Genomic DNA, 18204 nt, shown 5'->3' with positions numbered 1-18204 from the left:
ATTGCAAAAGAAATAAATTCCTAAAGACCTAAAAACGATTAAATAATTAACAAGACAAGAATCTCCCCTTTTATTTTTCTGACCCATTCCCCTTGTCTTCTTCAGCTCCATCTCCGTTTGTATAGCTAGTATATTTCGTCCATGTCTCAAAGATACTATCTGGGAACTCAGGAACAAAACTATTAGAGATATTCTTAAAAGTATTTTGAATTTAGTCGTTTCTAATTTTTGCATATTTCCAGTAAGTTTGTTGTTGATTGTGCATGAACTTGCACATATCCATCATAATTGACAACTCCAATTTCTTTGAAGCACTTGCAGAAGTCGGTATTGGAGTTGTAGATTTAGGTTCAACACTTAGCTTGACTATTTCATTTTTTGGCTCAACCATTGGATCAGGGGTTGCAGATCCTTCAACTGGTTTAGGACTGTTCGGTTCCTTGTCAAATTCTTCTTCTTCAGTGTCTGTAACTGAATTAGATTCAGTTCAAGTTTCCTTTGTTGACTCCTCGTTATCTGGCTTAATTGGCTTTTGTTGCTCGCCTTGATTCAGCTTATGCACATTTTCTACTAACCTTTCAAGATCATGATTTGTAATGCACCCTTGAACATATTGCTCCTTCAGATTTGGTTGTGTTTTAACATGGGCCTTTAAGCAAAGTGAAGTGATTAATAATGAAAAATGAGCCTTACCTATCTTATTTTTAGCACAATCATTAATCTCCTTAAGAATAATTTTCCCAACATTAATGGACTTTTCTATCAAAATTGCATATAACAAGAGCATCAAGTACTTGTCGCACAAAATCCAATTGATATTGTTCATCATAGGGTAGTACTCATCTTCTTCAACATCAGGTAAGTTAAACAAATCATTAATGGACTTAGAAGTAAGAGGTACCCTTTTCTTTTGAATGATGACTTTAGTAGCATCTTGCATAGTGAAACTAGCATAGAATTCTCGAACTAGTTCATAATCGGGAAGTGAACGAGCATCACAAAATCATTCCCACTTGAGAGCATTTATTTTCTTTCAAAACGGTATAGGAACAACCATCAAATCATTACTGTTCAAGTTAAAACCTGTTTCCAGCATCATAGGTTGATGCTTGAAGATTGAATCAAATCTCTCTTTCACTTCTTCATCAATCAAAATTGGGTTTTCAAGAGTAGTCTTTGAAGATCTGGTTCTTTTGCGAGACATGGTATCTTTTCTTGAGAATTTGGCAAAGTTTCTACACAAGGGGGAAAAGAGAAATCAACAAGGTGGGTAAAGACTTGCTACGACAAAAATCTTAAGATGGCAAGGATAGTGCGGTGGCAACGACAGCGTACGATAGCAACGGTGGTGTGCGGCAACAACATTATTGCTTTGGCAATCTTCTTGCAGTGACAATAAGTGAATTCGACAAAAAGGGAAGAGGGATTAGGGTTTCTTTCAAGATTTGAGGCGAGCGGCACAAGAGGGTGATTCAAGGATTTTTAGGGTTAAACAAATTTCTTTGAGGGATATGAAAAATAGAAGAATGAAAAGGAGTCTATATAGGGAATAATTAGGGCAACATGTAGCGAAAATTTAGCTACATTAGGGTTACTTGGGCGGAAAGTAATAAGAGTGGCGGCAAAGTATGGATTTTTCCCTTCTTTTTGCTATCTTGGGCCTCAAACTTAGATTGAATTTACAAACTTACTCAAGAAAAACAAATTGATTAGTACTTGGGACAAATTTGACCCCCTTTATTAACATAAAATTTTAAAATTTAAACAAAACAAATGAAACTTAAAAATTTTAAATCTTAATTAAAAAATTTCTTCTTAATAAATTACATTAAATTAATTCCTAGGAAAGGTTGGAGGGGTCACAGTGGTCTCGCTTAAGTTCCAATCTCCTTAGATAAAATTAATTAAATGTAATAAGTTAAGAAAATTAGTTCTAATTATTTATTTATTTACAAAACGAGTTCATGAAAAATCAAGGGTATGCTAATTTGAACGAGGATTCAACTCGCTCAACTTCACCATCCCAGTAATGTTTGAGACGTTGACCATTAACTTTAAATGTACCTCCATAATTTTCGTATAATTCAATAGCTCTATAAGGATAAACTCGGTAGATGGTATAGGGTCCTTTCCATTGGGATTTAAGCTTCCCAGGAAATAACTTCAACCTTGAATTAAATAACAAAACCTTCTGACCTTCTTTAAACTTGCGAGGTTGTATATGACTATCATGCCATCTCTTTGATCTTTCTTTACACATTTTTGGCATTCTCATAGGAAAACAACCTCAGCTCTTCCAACTCATCAAGTTGTAACATCCTTCTCTCACCAACTTGCTTAAGATCAAAGTTCAACTGCTTCAAAGCCCAGTGAGCTCTATTCTTTAACTCTAATGGTAAATGACATGCCTTTTCAAAGACTAGCTGATAAGGATTCATTCCTATCGGTGTCTTAAATGTTGTTCGATACGACCATAATGCATCATCGAGCCTTCGAGACTAATCTTTTTTGCTAGGGCGTAATACCCTTTCAAGGATACCTTTGATTTCACGGTTCATTCTTTCAACTTGCCCATTAGACTGGGGGTGATAGGCAGTAGCAATCTTATGCTTCACATCATATTTGTCAAGTAACCACTTAAGCCATTTGTTCACAAAGTGAAAACCTTCATCACTAATAATAGCTCTTAGTGTCCTAAATCCTGTAAACACATGCTTATGTAGGAATCGCATGACTATCTTAGCATCATTTGTAGGGTATGCTTCAGCTTCAACCCACTTGGATAGATAGTCCACATCAACTAAGATGTATTTGTTCACATACAAAGAAGGAAACGGGCCTAATAAGTCAATACCCCATACGTCTAATAATTCAATCTCCAAAATGTTTGTCAAGGGCATCACATTCCTCCTTGATATATTTTCAATCCTTTCGCATTTATCATAGTTCTTCACATAAGCATAAGCATCTTGAGATAGTGTAGGCTAAAAGAAACCTGCTTGGAAAATCTTTACTGCAGTACGTGAACCACCAAAGTGTCCCCTAGTTGGAGATGAATGACAATGATACAGGATCTCAGCAATCTCACTTTCAGCTACACACTTTCGGATTATATTATCTGCATACTATTTAAACAAAAATGGATCCTCCCAAAAATAAAACCGACTATCATGAAGGAATTTTTTCCTTTTTTGGTATATCATTTCTCGAGGAATTATTCCACATGCAAGATAATTGGCAAAATTAGCAAACTAAGGTGTTTCATGAATTCGACTAACTTCAAATAAGTGTTTATCTAGCAAATTTTCGTTGATAGGCACACATGATCGAGTTACCTCATTTTGCTCCAACCTTGACAGATGATCAGCTATTGGATTTTCAACACCTTTTCTGTCTTGGATCTCAAAGTCAAATTCTTGGAGTAACAATATCCAACGATTTAGCCTCAATTTTCCATCTTTCTTCGTGAGCAATTATTTAATGGCCACATGGTCAGTAAATATTGTACCTTTGGTACCTATAAGACATGAATGGAATTTGTCAAAAGCAAAAACTATAGCAAAGAGTTCCTTTTCAATTACTGTATAATTGATTTGGGCTCCCGTCAAAGTTCTACTTGTATAGTAAATAGGGTGAAACACTTTGTTTCTTCTTTGACCCATCATAGCTCCAACGACATAATCACTTGCATCGTACATCAACTCAAAAGGTGAGCTCCAATCAGGTGTAACAATTATTGGGACTGAGATTAATCGTTTTTTTTAAATCATTAAAATCTTTCAAACATGCTTTGTTGAAATCAAACACTGTATCTTTCTCTAACAACAAACACAACAGTTTAGAAATTTTCAAGAATTTTTTTATAAACCTTCAGTAAAAACCGGCATGGCCTAAGAAACTTTCGACTCTTTTCACATCAATTGGGGCCGATAATCTTTCAATTACGCCACCTTTTCTTTATCGACTTCAATTCATCTCTTTGAGATTTTATGCCTTAAGACAATCCCTTCCTTAACCATAAAATGACATTTTTCCTAGTTAAGGACAAGATTTGTCTCTTCGCATCTCTTTAGTACCTTAGCCCAATTACTCAAACAAATATCATAAGTGTTACCAAAAACAAAAAAAAAAAATTCATCCATGAAAACCTCAACAAAATTTTCAACCATATCAGTGAATATTGCCATCATGCATCGCTAAAATGTTGCAGGTGCATTGCATAAACCAAAAGGCATTCGCCTAAAATTAAATGTACTATATGGACAAGTAAAGGTTGTTTTATGTTGGTCCTCCGAAGCTACAACTATTTGGTTATATCCCGAATAGCCATCTAAAAAATAATAGAATTTATTACCTGCCAGTCGATCTAACATTTGATCCATAAAAGGCAACAGAAATTAGTCCTTCTAAATGGCTTTATTCAATTTTTTGTAATCAATACAGATTCTCCAACCAGTAATGGTTCTCGTTGTAATCAACTCCTTACGCTTATTTTCAACAATCATGATTCCACCTTTCTTCGGCACACACTGCACCAGACTTACCCACGAACTATCTAAAATAGGATAGATGATTCCTGCATCTAACCATTTGATCACTTCCTTTCTCACAACTTCTTTCATAATAGGATTGATCCTCCTTTGCCCATTAATTTGAACTCTTTCACCTTCTTCCAAAATAATTTTATGCATGCAAAAAGAAAGACTTATACCTAAAATATCAGCTATGGTCTAGCCAATTCCTTTTTTAAATTTTTTTAGAATAGCAATTAGTTGCTCCTCGTGATCTTTCGTCAGTTCTGCTGAAATAATCACTGGAAAAGTGGAACATTCACCTAAATAAACGTATTTCAAATGGGAAAGAAGTACTTTTAGTTTGATTTTAGGTGGTTCTTCAATTGAAACTTAGGTTGCACAAATTCTTTGACTTCTAACTTCAATGGCTCAAACCATGTGGATTGAATAAAATTTCTCAGATTGGCTTCCATCAAACCTATGTTTTCCCTACCTTCTTCATCCTCCAAAGGGTCAAAATCTAAGGCTTTCTCTAATGGATATTCTTCAAAATTGCTTTCCATAGAAACCAGGGTTTCTATATCTTCCATAGCTGAACACACTTCTGTCAGATCGGGAAATTTCATCGCTTTAAGAATGTTAAAGGTTAGCTTATCGTCTTGAACTCGCATGGTGAGTTCACCTTTCTGCACATCAATTAAAGTTCTTCCCGTGGCTAAGAAAGGTCTTCCAAGGATGATTGACACTTCCTTATTTGCTTCAAAATCTAAGACAATGAAATCAGTAGGGAAAATAAATTTATCGACTCTTACCAAAACATGCTCGATCTTTCCCTCGGGGTATGCTAAAGATCAGTCTGCTAGCTGAAGTGCTATAGTTGTAGGTCTTACTTCACCTATCCCTAGCATCTTGAAAATAGACTTAGGCATCAAGTTGATTCTCAGTCCTAATCACACAAAGCTTTATCGCAGTAAGATTCACCAATGTTATCGGGTATAGTAAAGCTTCCGGGGTCTTTCAATTTCAGTGGCAATTTGTTTTGCAGGAATGCACTGCACTCTTTTGTAAAGGAAACAGTTTCATACTCACTCAACCGTTTCTTCTTGGACAGTATAACTTTCATAAACTTCACATAATTTGGCATTTGTTCTAAAGCCTCCACCAACAGAATATTGATGTGTAACTGCTTTAGAACATCCAAAAACTTCTTAAATTACACCTTATTTTTCTGATTGTGTTGATACATTCTTTGCTGATATAGAGGTGATAAAACTTTCGGTTGAATCGGATAACTCTTCTAAATAGTTAAATCTGCATCTAAAGAAGATGTTAAAGTATCTTAATTCATTGAGTTAGGATTTACCTTGTCAGCCTTTGCAGATTCTGACTCTTTTGGTGTAGAAATTTCAACAACTGGTTGATTCTTCTCAACGGGCTTATCTTCGACATCAATCAATCAAGGTTCCAAAATTTTACCACTTTCCAATGCCACTACCTTGATATGCTCTTTTCCTTAATTTCTTGGATTCTCAATATTGCTCGGTAAGGTTCCTTGTGGTCTATTTCGAAGCTCTAACTGACCCATTTGGTTTTCCAAATTTTTCAATATTGCTGCCTGGCTTTGGATCAAAGCATTATTCTTTGCCATGTATGCTTTCAACAAGTTCTCTAAACTATTTGATGCCTTAGCTTGAGGTGGTTTTGGAGCTTGCTGATTAAGCCGTTAAGATTGGTTGGGTCTATGCTGCAATAAGTTGTTATTCGGTCCATTTCCTTGGTTACTCCAAGAAAAGTTAGGATGATTATGCCATGAAGGATTGTAGAAGTTGGATTGAGGTCCTTGTTTACTCCTATTTTGATATTGGTTCCCCACGTAGTACACTAACTCAGGATTTGATGGAAAATTCTCAAAAGAATGACCTTCCCCACAATACACAAAGGAAACTACTTCAAACAGACTTGGTGGCTGAGCTGTAAAATTATTAGCACTATTAATGATAAATTGTTTTGACATAAAGGAAATAGATGATACCTGAGCTGATAACGAAGTGAAAGTGTCAACTTCATGAACTCTAGCTACACATCTTCCTAAAGCTATTTGATTTGTTGGCCATTGATAGTACTTACTCACAATACTCTCAATGATCTCATAAGCCTCATTATAAGACTTAGAAAAAATTGCACCATTTGCAGAAGCATCTAAAATCAATTTTGTATGTGTATTGAGACCATTATAGAATGTCTCCGACAGATACAATGAGGAATCCCATGATGAGGACACTTACAAAGTAACTCCTTGAATCGCTCCCAAGCCTCATACAATGACTCTCATCCAATTGTTGGAAAGTTGTGATCTCGTTCCTCAACTTAGCATTTTTACTAGGGGAAATACTTAACAAAAAATCTCATTGCTAATTCTTTCCATGTAGATATGGAACTTTCTGGCAATGAATTGAGCCATGCTCGTGCTTGGAAACAACTTTAACCTTAGTGCATCTTCAGTCACACCTACTATCTGGAATGAATCACTCACCACCATAAACAATTGAAGGTGGAGATGTGGATCTTTCGTGGGCATACAACTGAATTAGCCCATCGTTTGGAGCATTTGAAACATTACTGGTTTCAATTCAAATTCGGTTGCCTCAATATCTGGCCTTTTAATTCCTTGATTTAACTTACTAAAAAGTGGCACAATATATTTTCTGATGCATTGATCCCTATCATCGGCAATGAGGATGGGATTTTATACACAATCGACTTCATTACCTTGGTCTTGATTTTGATTACCAAGGTCCATCTAGACTTGTCTTTGAGTTGTTCGTTCACGTCTTTCTTTGTCTGAAAGTTTGATTAATTTTAAGGTCTACAGGGAGTAAATCAATAATCCGATCTATGCTCATAAACATCTGAAAATAAAAACACAAAATTAAAAAGAATAAGTTAGTAATGTTAGAAATAAACCAAATTAGAAGTAAATAATTTCACAAAAAACTGACTATGGAAAGAGTTAACAATCTCTGGCAACGGCACCAAAAACTTGTAACGTGTAAGTTTGTGCAAGTGTACACAGTCGTTATCAAGTAACAAGTAAGTATCGAGTTATCATCTCCACAGGGATTGTATTTGTGTTAAATCACTTGATTGTAAAATTACTGTAACACCCCGAACCCGAGACCGTCACCGGAGTCGAACACGAGGTGTTAACAGACTTTAAAAAAATAATTTCCCAGACACTGCCAATCTGCGTACTAGTCGCTTTAAAAATCATATCTTGAGTTCAGGAACTCGGAATCCAGTTCCGTAAATTTTCCCTGAAACTAGACTCATATGCCCATCTACATACTTTTTTCTAGAATTTTTGGTTGGGCCAATTAGTACAGTTTATTAGTCAAAGTCTCCCATGTTACAGGGATCGACTACACTGACCTTTGCGCATTACGACTTGAATATCTCCCTGTACAGGGCTTAAATACTGATGCCGTTTGTTTCTATAGAAACTAGACTCAGAGAGGAATCTATACATATGTGGCTTGACTCCTAATTATCTCTGGTTAATTTGTAATGAATTTCCAAAGTCGGAACAGGAAATCCAGAAACCGTTCTGGCCCTGTCTCACAAGAACCTGAATATCTCTTAACATACTGTCCGTATGATTGTTTCTTTACTTTCCTATGAAAATAGATTCATCAAGGTTCGTTTTACATAATTTATTCACTATTTAATTCCATTCCTACTATTTTTAGTGATTTTCCAAATCTACATCACTGCTGCTGTCAGCATCTGCCTTTAAGGTAGACTTTACCTATTTCATAGTTTCCATGATTCAACTAGCCCTTTTTGCATAAATAGCACAATTTATGATAGTGATTAACCATTCCCATGGCCAATCCTTGTCAAGCATATCCACACCTCTCAATAACCATATCCCTACCAAATGATTATAACATTATACTCAAACATATATAAGCCATTTTCGCATGGCTATCCAAAATTATACAAGTCCAAAGGGTCCATGACCCACAACAAACGGGTAGTCCTATACATGCCATTTCGAAGTTCAACCAAAATTGTACCAAAAGGGGGGGGCATTGATAGTGTGGGCGATTTCGACTTCAAAATCCCGAGTCCGATAGCTGGAGAACCAAAATCTATAAAACAGAGGATCAAAGAAACGGAGTAAGCAATTTATGCTTAGTAAGTTTTGAGCAAGGAATTCCAGCACAGCAAAAGTATAGCATTCATATAGCTAAACGGATAATTTCATATGCACAAATTTTCGATATCATACTTGCTTCACATTACCAACCCTTATGTACATACACAAAAGATCAACTTAGCCAAAGGCCGGTAGCTCGTTTATCAACTGAGCGAATACTTATTTGTAAGGGCTCAACTAAATTCAAGCACATACGAAACATACCTCAATGTTGGGATGTTTCTAGAGTATTTACTGAAATTTTTACAGCAAGATCATTCATTCCCAAATCACGTACCTTCGGAATTTAACCGGATATAGCTACTCGTTCAAATGCCTTCGGGACATAGCCCGGTTATAGTAACTCACACAATTGCCTTCGGGACTTAACCCGGATTTAGTAACTCGCACAAATGCCTTCGGGCTTAGCCCGGAATTAGTATCTCGCACAAATGCCTTCGGATCTTAGTCCGGATATGGTCACTTAGCACAAAGCCTTCGGGACTTAGCCCGGACATCATTCAAATAACCATGCACATTTAACAATAAATCATGGCACATTCGTATTTCGTTTTTGTTAGCAAAACTCAAACACAAGACATTTATCATTCTTGCAATTTCGGCTCAATAGCCACACAAAGAGCATGATTTTAATTTGCTTAAAACATGATCTAATCAAATCATAATTTAAGCTCTTTTACTCAAGAACTTACCTCGGGTGTTGTCGAACGATTCCGATAGCTATTCGACCACTTTTTCCTTCCCTTTATCGGATTTAGTTCCCCTTTGCTCTTGAGCTTAATTAAACAAATAAATTGATTTAATCATTTGAGCATCGAAAAGAGGAACACAAGGCACTTAGCCCATATTTATACATTAGACATTAAAGTCACATATGTACGGAATCATGAATCAAACTCAACATTTTAGCTAATTTTTCCCCCTTGGCCGAATTTTCTAAGCCAAGACAAAAGCATCAATATGCTTGCCTCTAACCGAATACATGCAACACCAATCTCCTTCCTATGGCCGAATATGCATGTCTATGTTGGGGCCGATTTCAACACTTAATACATTCTACAAGTATGGTCACTTGTATTGACTAAACACCCTTTTGTTTCAAGTTCAAAACTTGGCTAATACACACATATATACACTAGTAAACATCCTCTCCCTTTCCATCAATTTAACACATGCATTACTCATTAATATACAAAAATTATATTCGGCCTTAGCACACAACTTGCTAGCCGATTCTTCTCCATCTAGCAACCAATGCACATATGTGCTCACTCAAAAATGCTAAAAAGAAGATTCAAGAATCATCAATCCACCATCACATGCATCATTAACAAGCTTCATATTTAGCATGCAATGGCATTAACACAAAATCTACCTAGGCCGAATATCATCCCCATGACATAGCAAAGATTTGAACCATGGGCTAATTAGAACTCAAGCTAGCAACTAAAAACATGCATGAATCTCATGGCACAACCTCAAACATACCTTGATCTAGATACAAGTATGGCCAAACCTCCTCCTAATCCTCTTCCAAACCAAACATGAAGCAAGAACTCCTTCCTCCTTCCTTAGAATTTTCAGCCAAATGAAGATGAAAAAGGATGAACAAAATTTTCTCTTTTCTTTTCTTTAACTCACGGCAATGGGGGGGGAACAACCACACACTTTTTTTTTGTTTTCATCATATTCCCTTTCATTATTTTATGCCCATGCTCTTATTTTATTTTTTTCCACCCATGATGCACCAACACAACATGTCTATGACATGTCTTGCCTATCACACTTGGTCTACCATGCTTGTTATGGCCGGCCACTACTAATTGGGGGGGAATTTGACATGCAAGTCCCCCCTTTTTATTTCATGCACTAATAGGTCCTTATGCTTCGACCTATCACATTTCAAAAATGTCGCACATAAGTCCTATTGACTAAATTCACATGCAATCGACTAAATTGAAGCTTGAAATTTTCACACATTCATAATTACATATTCTAGACAATAAATATCACATTCAAACATTTCGGTGACTCGGTTTAGCGGTCCCGAAACCACTTCCTGACTAGGGTCAATTTTGGGCTGTCACAACTCTCCCCCACTTAAGAAATTTTCGTCCCCGAAAATCTTACCGGTAAATAGGTTTGGGTATCGTTCTTTCATCGAGCTCTCGGTTTCCCAAGTAGCTTCCTCGATCCCGTGTTTGAGCCATAACACCTTAACTAACGGAACCCTTTTGTTTCGCAACTCTTTTACTTCACGAGCTAGGATACGAATCGGTTCTTCTTCATAACTCAAGTCAGATTGAATTTCAACTTCTGAGGGATTAATCACATGTGACGGATTGGATCTATAACGTCGAAGCATCGAAACATGAAAGACATCGTGAATCTTTTCAAGTTCAGGGGGCAAAATCAATCTATACGCAACCGGACCAACTCGTTCGGAGATTTCGTACGGCCCAATGAATCTCGGGCTCAACTTGCCCTTACGGCCAAATCTGAGTACCTTTTTCCAAGGCAAAACTTTAAGAAACACTTTATCTCCCACCTGATATTCAATGTCTTTTCGTTTCAAATCCGCATACGATTTTTGACGATCTGTGGCTGCTTTCAGACTTTCACGGATTACCTTTACTTTCTGTTCGGCATCCTTAATCAAATCAACTCCGAAAATTTTACTTTCACCGAGCTCGGTCCAAAACAATGGTGTACGGCATTTACGACCGTACAAAGCCTCGTAAGGTGCCATCTTAATACTTGATTGAAAACTATTGTTGTAAGCGAATTCAATCAAAGGTAAATACCGTTCCCATGAACTACTGAACTCGAGGATGCAACATCTCAACATATCCTCAAGTATCTGAATTATCCGCTCAGATTGACCATCGGTTTGGGGGTGAAAAGCAGTGCTAAAATGCAGCTTGGTGCCCAAAGCTTCTTGCAATTTCCTCCAAAATCGCGAGGTGAATCTCGGATCTCTATCCGACACGATAGAAATAGGTACCCCGTGTAATCTCACAATCTGAGAAACATACAATTCGGCTAGTTTATCCAATGAAAAATCCGTACGCACGGGGATAAAGTGAGCCGACTTAGTCAGTCTATCGACAACAACCCAAATCGCATCTTTCTTACTTGCTGACAATGGCAGTCCGGACACAAAGTCCATTGTGACTCGATCCCATTTCCACTCGGGTATCATGATCGGCTGAAGTAATCCTGAAGGCACTTGATGTTCTGCTTTCACTTGTTGACATATTAAACATCTTGAAACAAAGTCAGAGATGTCTCGTTTCATACCATGCCACCAAAACCGACGTTTCAAATCGTTGTACATTTTCGTACTCCCCGGGTGAATTGACATTCGGCTACAATGGGCTTCGTTCAGAATCATCGAAATGAGTTCCGAATTCCTTGGAACACACAAACGACTTCTGAACCTCAAACAATCATCATTATCAATTTGAAACTCCAATTCCTTGTTCGGAACACACTCAGCCCGTTTTGCAACCAATTCATCATCAACTTTCTGGGCTTCACGAATTTGATGAATCAATAATGGTTTGGCTTTTAATTCAGCTACTAACACATTGTCGGGTAGAACAAACAAGTGCACATTCATCGCTCGTAAAGCAAACAATGATTTCCGGCTTAAGGCGTCCGCAACCACATTAGCCTTTCCCGGGTGGTAATCAATGACAAGCTCGTAATCTTTCAACAACTCAAGCCAACGTCTTTGTCGCAGATTTAAGTCTCTTTGAGTCATCAAATATTTGAGACTTTTGTGATCCGAAAATACATGGCACTTTTCACCAAATAAGTAATGTCGCCATATTTTTAAAGCAAATACGATGGCAGCTAGTTCAAGGTCATGGGTCGGATAATTTTTCTCATGTGGCTTTAATTGTCTCGACGCATAGGGCACCACTCGACCTTCTTGCATCAATACGCAACCCAACCCAAGTAGGGATGCGTCACTATAAATGACAAACTCTTTGCCTGATTCGGGTTGCACTAAAATTGGAGCTTCAGTCAAATAAGTTTTCAGTTGATCGAAACTTTTCTGACATTTCTCCGTCCATTCGAACTTAACATCCTTTTGAAGTAGCTTCGTCATTGGTGTGGCTATCGTCGAGAAACCTTTTACAAATCGTCGGTAATAACCGGCGAGCCCCAGGAAGCTCCGAACTTCGGTAATATTTCTTGGAGGTTTCCAGTTAAGTATGGCTGAAATTTTGTTCGGGTCAACTCGAATACCCGATGCGGATACCACGTGACCCAAGAAGCTAACCTCTCTTAACCAGAACTCACACTTACTGAACTTAGCATATAACTGTTTATCCCGCAAAATTTGCAACACTAGTCACAGGTGCTCAGCATGTTTGGTCTCATCTCTTGAATAGACCAAGATGTCATCAATGAACACAACTACGAACCGATCCAAATATGGTCTGAAGATCCGATTCATCAAATCCATAAATACCGCAGGGGCATTAGTGAGCCCAAACGGCATCACTAAAAATTCGTAGTGACCATATCTCGTTCTGAAGGCAGTTTTGGGTATGTCCGAATCTCGAATTCGCAACTGATAATAGCCCGATCTCAAATCTATTTTTGAGAACACTGAGGCTCCCTTCAGTTGGTCGAACAAATCATCGATACGCGGTAACGGATATTTGTTCTTTATCGTCACTTTATTCAGTTGACGATAGTCAATGCACAACCTCATGGTTCCGTCCTTCTTTTTCACGAACAATACTGGTGCACCCCAAGGTGAGAAGCTTGGTCGAGCAAAACCTCTATCCATCAATTCTTGCAACTGAGCTTTCAACTCTTTTAACTCGGTTGGTGCCATACGATACGGAGCCATCGAAATCGGCGTAGTCCCAGGTACAAGCTCAATACCAAACTCTATCTCCCGAACAGGTGGTAAACCCGGTAATTCTTCAGGAAAAACATCTGGGTATTCACAAACCACCGGCACAGATTCGGGTTTCCTTTCTAATTCTTTGTCATCAAGTACATACGCAAGGTATGCTTCGCACCCTTTTCTTACATATTTCTGGGCCAACATTGAGGATATTACAGCTGGCAACCCATCCAAGTCCGTAGACTCAACTCGGATTACTTCGTTATTTGTGCACCTCAATTCAATAGTCTTGCTTTTGCAATTCACAACCGCATCATGCACGGTCGACCAATCCAACCCGAGAATAACATCAAATTCATTAAACGGCAAAAGCATCAAGTCCGCCGGAAAACAGGAACCTCGAATTACTAGGGGACATTTCTTACACACTTTGTCGACAAGCACATAACGACCCAAGGGATTTGACACCCGAATTACGAACTCAGTAGACTCAATAGGTAAAGTCTTACTGGATGCTAGGGTTTCACATATGTAAGAATGAGTAGAACCGGGGTCAATCAAAGCAATTACATTAGTATCAAAGAGAGTAAAAGTACCGGTAATAACATCAGGCGAAGAAACATCCTCGCGGGCACGTATAGCATAAGCTCTAGCAGGCGCACGAGCCTCGGATCTGGTCGTAGCATCTCTAGATCCTCTCTGACCACCACCAGCATTGCCCGTATTTCCAGATGGTCTACCTCGAGCAGTGGTAGCACCCGATTTCCCACTCTGATTTACATTCTGTTCAGACAACCTCGGGCAATCTTTAATGAAGTGGTCAACTGATCCGCACTTGTAACAGGAGCGGTCAGGGAATCTACAACTCCCCGAATGCCATTTACCGCAATATTGACATTTCGTTCTGTCTCGACGTTCATTCCCAACACTGGCGACCGAAGTGCCTCGTGTACCCACAGGGGGTCGATCACGATCTCGTCTAAAAAGGCCCGAAGTGCCTCTCGACCAGCCCACATCATCTCGAAATTTCTTCGATGCCTGTTGAAGAGACTTTCCCGAAGATCTTTTACGAAACTCTCCAGTTCCCACATCAACTTTTTGTTTTTCTTTTCTAAGCTCTTCGGCTTTACAAGCTCGCTCGACAAGTACTACGAACTCTCGTATTTCAAGAACGCCAACGAACATTTTTATATCTTCATTCAGCCCATCCTCGTAGCGTTTACACATGATAGCCTCGGACGAAACACATTCCCGAGCATACCTACTAAGTCTAACAAATTTTCGCTCATAATCAGTAACCGACATGGAACCTTGCTTAAGCTCAAGAAATTCCTTCCGTTTTTGATCAACAAATCTCTGACTGATATACTTTTTCCGAAACTCAGTTTGGAAAAACTCCCAAGTTACTTGCTCTCGGGGCACAACAGAAGTCAGAGTACTCCACCAATAGTAGGCAGAATCACGTAGCAAGGAGATAGTACACTTTAGGCATTCATCGGGTGTACAAGATAGCTCATCGAGTACCCGGATAGTGTTGTCCAACCAAAATTCAGCTTGCTCGGAATCGTCGCTATCCGTAGCTTTAAATTCAGTAGCCCCATGTTTTCGGATTCTATCAACTGGGGGCTTATTTGACCTTATTTGGTCAGTTTCCGGAGGTATTGTAGGTGCGGGGGTGGTATTTGTCGGGAATGGAGGTTGTGGAACAGCCGTATTAGTTCGAATGTATTGGTTGAACCAATCATTCATCACGCTATAGAAAGCTTGTCTAGCTTCATCATTCGGGTTACTAGCATTAGGTTGAGAGTCCGCCGGCGCTGTCCCTTGTGCGGGAGCAGGCGCTACACTCTCAAGATCATCAGCTACCGCTCGGTCCGGATCGGGATCCATTACTATAAATAAACACATTTGCAAATGTCAGAAATCACCACACTATCAAATAATCACATAAAATGGCATGTATAGCTAGACCCAACGCATTACGGTAGTCCTAGAATCGACTAAACCATAGCTCTGATACCAATCAAATGTAACACCCCGAACCCGAGACCGTCACCGGAGTCGAACACGAGGTGTTAACAGACTTTAAAAAAATAATTTCCCAGACACTGCCAATCTGCGTACTAGTCGCTTTAAAAATCATATCTTGAGTTCAGGAACTCGGAATCCAGTTCCGTAAATTTTCCCTGAAACTAGACTCATATTCCCATCTACATATTTTTTTCTAGAATTTTTGGTTGGGCCAATTAGTACAGTTTATTAGTCAAAGTCTCCCATGTTACAGAGATCGACTACACTGACCTTTGCACATTACGACTTGGATATCTCCCTGTACAGGGCTTCAATACTGATGCCGTTTGTTTCTATAGAAACTAGACTCAGAGAGGAATCTATACATATGTGGCTTGACTCCTAATTATCTCTGGTTAATTTGTAATGAATTTCCAAATTCGGAACAGGAAATCCAGAAACCGTTCTGGCCCTGTCTCACAAGAACCTAAATATCTCTTAACATACTGTCCGTATGATTGTTTCGTTACTTTACTATGAAAATAGGTTCATCAAGGTTCGTTTACATAATTTATTCACTATTTAATTCCATTCCTACTATTTTTAGTGATTTTCCAAATCTACATCACTGCTGCTGTCAGCATCTGCCTTTAAGGTAGACTTTACCTATTTCATAGTTTCCATGATTCAACTAGCCCTTTTTGCATAAATAGCACAATTTATGATAGTGATTAACCATTCCCATGGCCAATCCTTGTCAAGCATATCCACACCTCTCAATAACCATATCCCTACCAAATGATTATAACATTATACTCAAACATATATAAGCCATTTTCGCATGGCTATCCAAAATTATACAAGTCCAAAGGGTCCATGACCCACAACAAACGGGTAGTCCTATACATGCCATTTCGAAGTTCAACCAAAATTGTACCAAAAGGGGGTGGGACTTTGATAGTGTGGGCGACTTCGACTTCAAAATCCCGAGTCCGATAGCTGGAGAACCAAAATCTATAAAACAGAGGATCAAAGAAACGGAGTAAGCAATTTATGCTTAGTAAGTTTTGAGCAAGGAATTCCAGCACAGCAAAAGTATAGCATTCATATAGCTAAACGGATAATTTCATATGCACAAATTTTCGATATCATACTTGCTTCACATTACCAACCCTTATGTACATACACAACAGATCAACTTAGCCAAAGGCCGGTAGCTCGTTTATCAACTGAGCGAATAGTTAAATCTGCATCTAAAGAAGATGTTAAAGTATCTTAATTCATTGAGTTAGGATTTACCTTGTCAGCCTTTGCAGATTCTGACTCTTTTGGTGTAGAAATTTCAACAACTGGTTGATTCTTCTCAACGGGCTTATCTTCGACATCAATCAATCAAGGTTCCAAAATTTTACCACTTTCCAATGCCACTACCTTGATATGCTCTTTTCCTTAATTTCTTGGATTCTCAATATTGCTCGGTAAGGTTCCTTGTGGTCTATTTCGAAGCTCTAACTGACCCATTTGGTTTTCCAAATTTTTCAATATTGCTGCCTGGCTTTGGATCAAAGCATTATTCTTTGCCATGTATGCTTTCAACAAGTTCTCTAAACTATTTGATGCCTTAGCTTGAGGTGGTTTTGGAGCTTGCTGATTAAGCCGTTAAGATTGGTTGGGTCTATGCTGCAATAAGTTGTTATTCGGTCCATTTCCTTGGTTACTCCAAGAAAAGTTAGGATGATTATGCCATGAAGGATTGTAGAAGTTGGATTGAGGTCCTTGTTTACTCCTATTTTGATATTGGTTCCCCACGTAGTACACTAACTCAGGATTTGATGGAAAATTCTCAAAAGAATGACCTTCCCCACAATACACAAAGGAAACTACTTCAAACAGACTTGGTGGCTGAGCTGTAAAATTATTAGCACTATTAATGATAAATTGTTTTGACATAAAGGAAATAGATGATACCTGAGCTGATAACGAAGTGAAAGTGTCAACTTCATGAACTCTAGCTACACATCTTCCTAAAGCTATTTGATTTGTTGGCCATTGATAGTACTTACTCACAATACTCTCAATGATCCCATAAGCCTCATTATAAGACTTAGAAAAAATTGCACCATTTGCAGAAGCATCTAAAATCAATTTTGTATGTGTATTGAGACCATTATAGAATGTCTCCGACAGATACAATGAGGAATCCCATGATGAGGACACTTACAAAGTAACTCCTTGAATCGCTCCCAAGCCTCATACAATGACTCTCATCCAATTGTTGGAAAGTTGTGATCTCGTTCCTCAACTTAGCATTTTTACTAGGGGAAATACTTAACAAAAAATCTCATTGCTAATTCTTTCCATGTAGATATGGAACTTTGTGGCAATGAATTGAGCCATGCTCGTGCTTGGAAACAACTTTAACCTTAGTGCATCTTCAGTCACACCTACTATCTGGAATGAATCACTCACCACCATAAACAATTGAAGGTGGAGATGTGGATCTTTCGTGGGCATACAACTGAATTAGCCCATCGTTTGGAGCATTTGAAACATTACTGGTTTCAATTCAAATTCGGTTGCCTCAATATCTG

The 18204-nt window shown here is 38.3% G+C and overlaps 2 non-coding genes across 2 annotated transcripts; both read left to right on the top strand.

The window, feature by feature from the left end:
• Positions 1 to 6777: 6777 nt before the first annotated feature.
• LOC121217048 (small nucleolar RNA R71) lies at positions 6778 to 6883 on the top strand. The gene has a single exon (XR_005913259.1). It is a non-coding gene; the product is annotated as a small nucleolar RNA R71 (small nucleolar RNA).
• Positions 6884 to 17812: 10929 nt separating this feature from the next.
• On the top strand, positions 17813 to 17918 carry LOC121217047 (small nucleolar RNA R71). The gene has a single exon (XR_005913258.1). It is a non-coding gene; the product is annotated as a small nucleolar RNA R71 (small nucleolar RNA).
• Positions 17919 to 18204: the final 286 nt, after the last annotated feature.

The sequence above is a fragment of the Gossypium hirsutum genome, chromosome A02 (assembly GCF_007990345.1).
Source record: "Gossypium hirsutum isolate 1008001.06 chromosome A02, Gossypium_hirsutum_v2.1, whole genome shotgun sequence".
Lineage (NCBI taxonomy): Eukaryota > Viridiplantae > Streptophyta > Magnoliopsida > Malvales > Malvaceae > Gossypium > Gossypium hirsutum.
The sequence above is the reverse complement of the archived record's forward strand: the minus strand, read 5'-3'. Positions and strand labels throughout refer to the sequence as shown.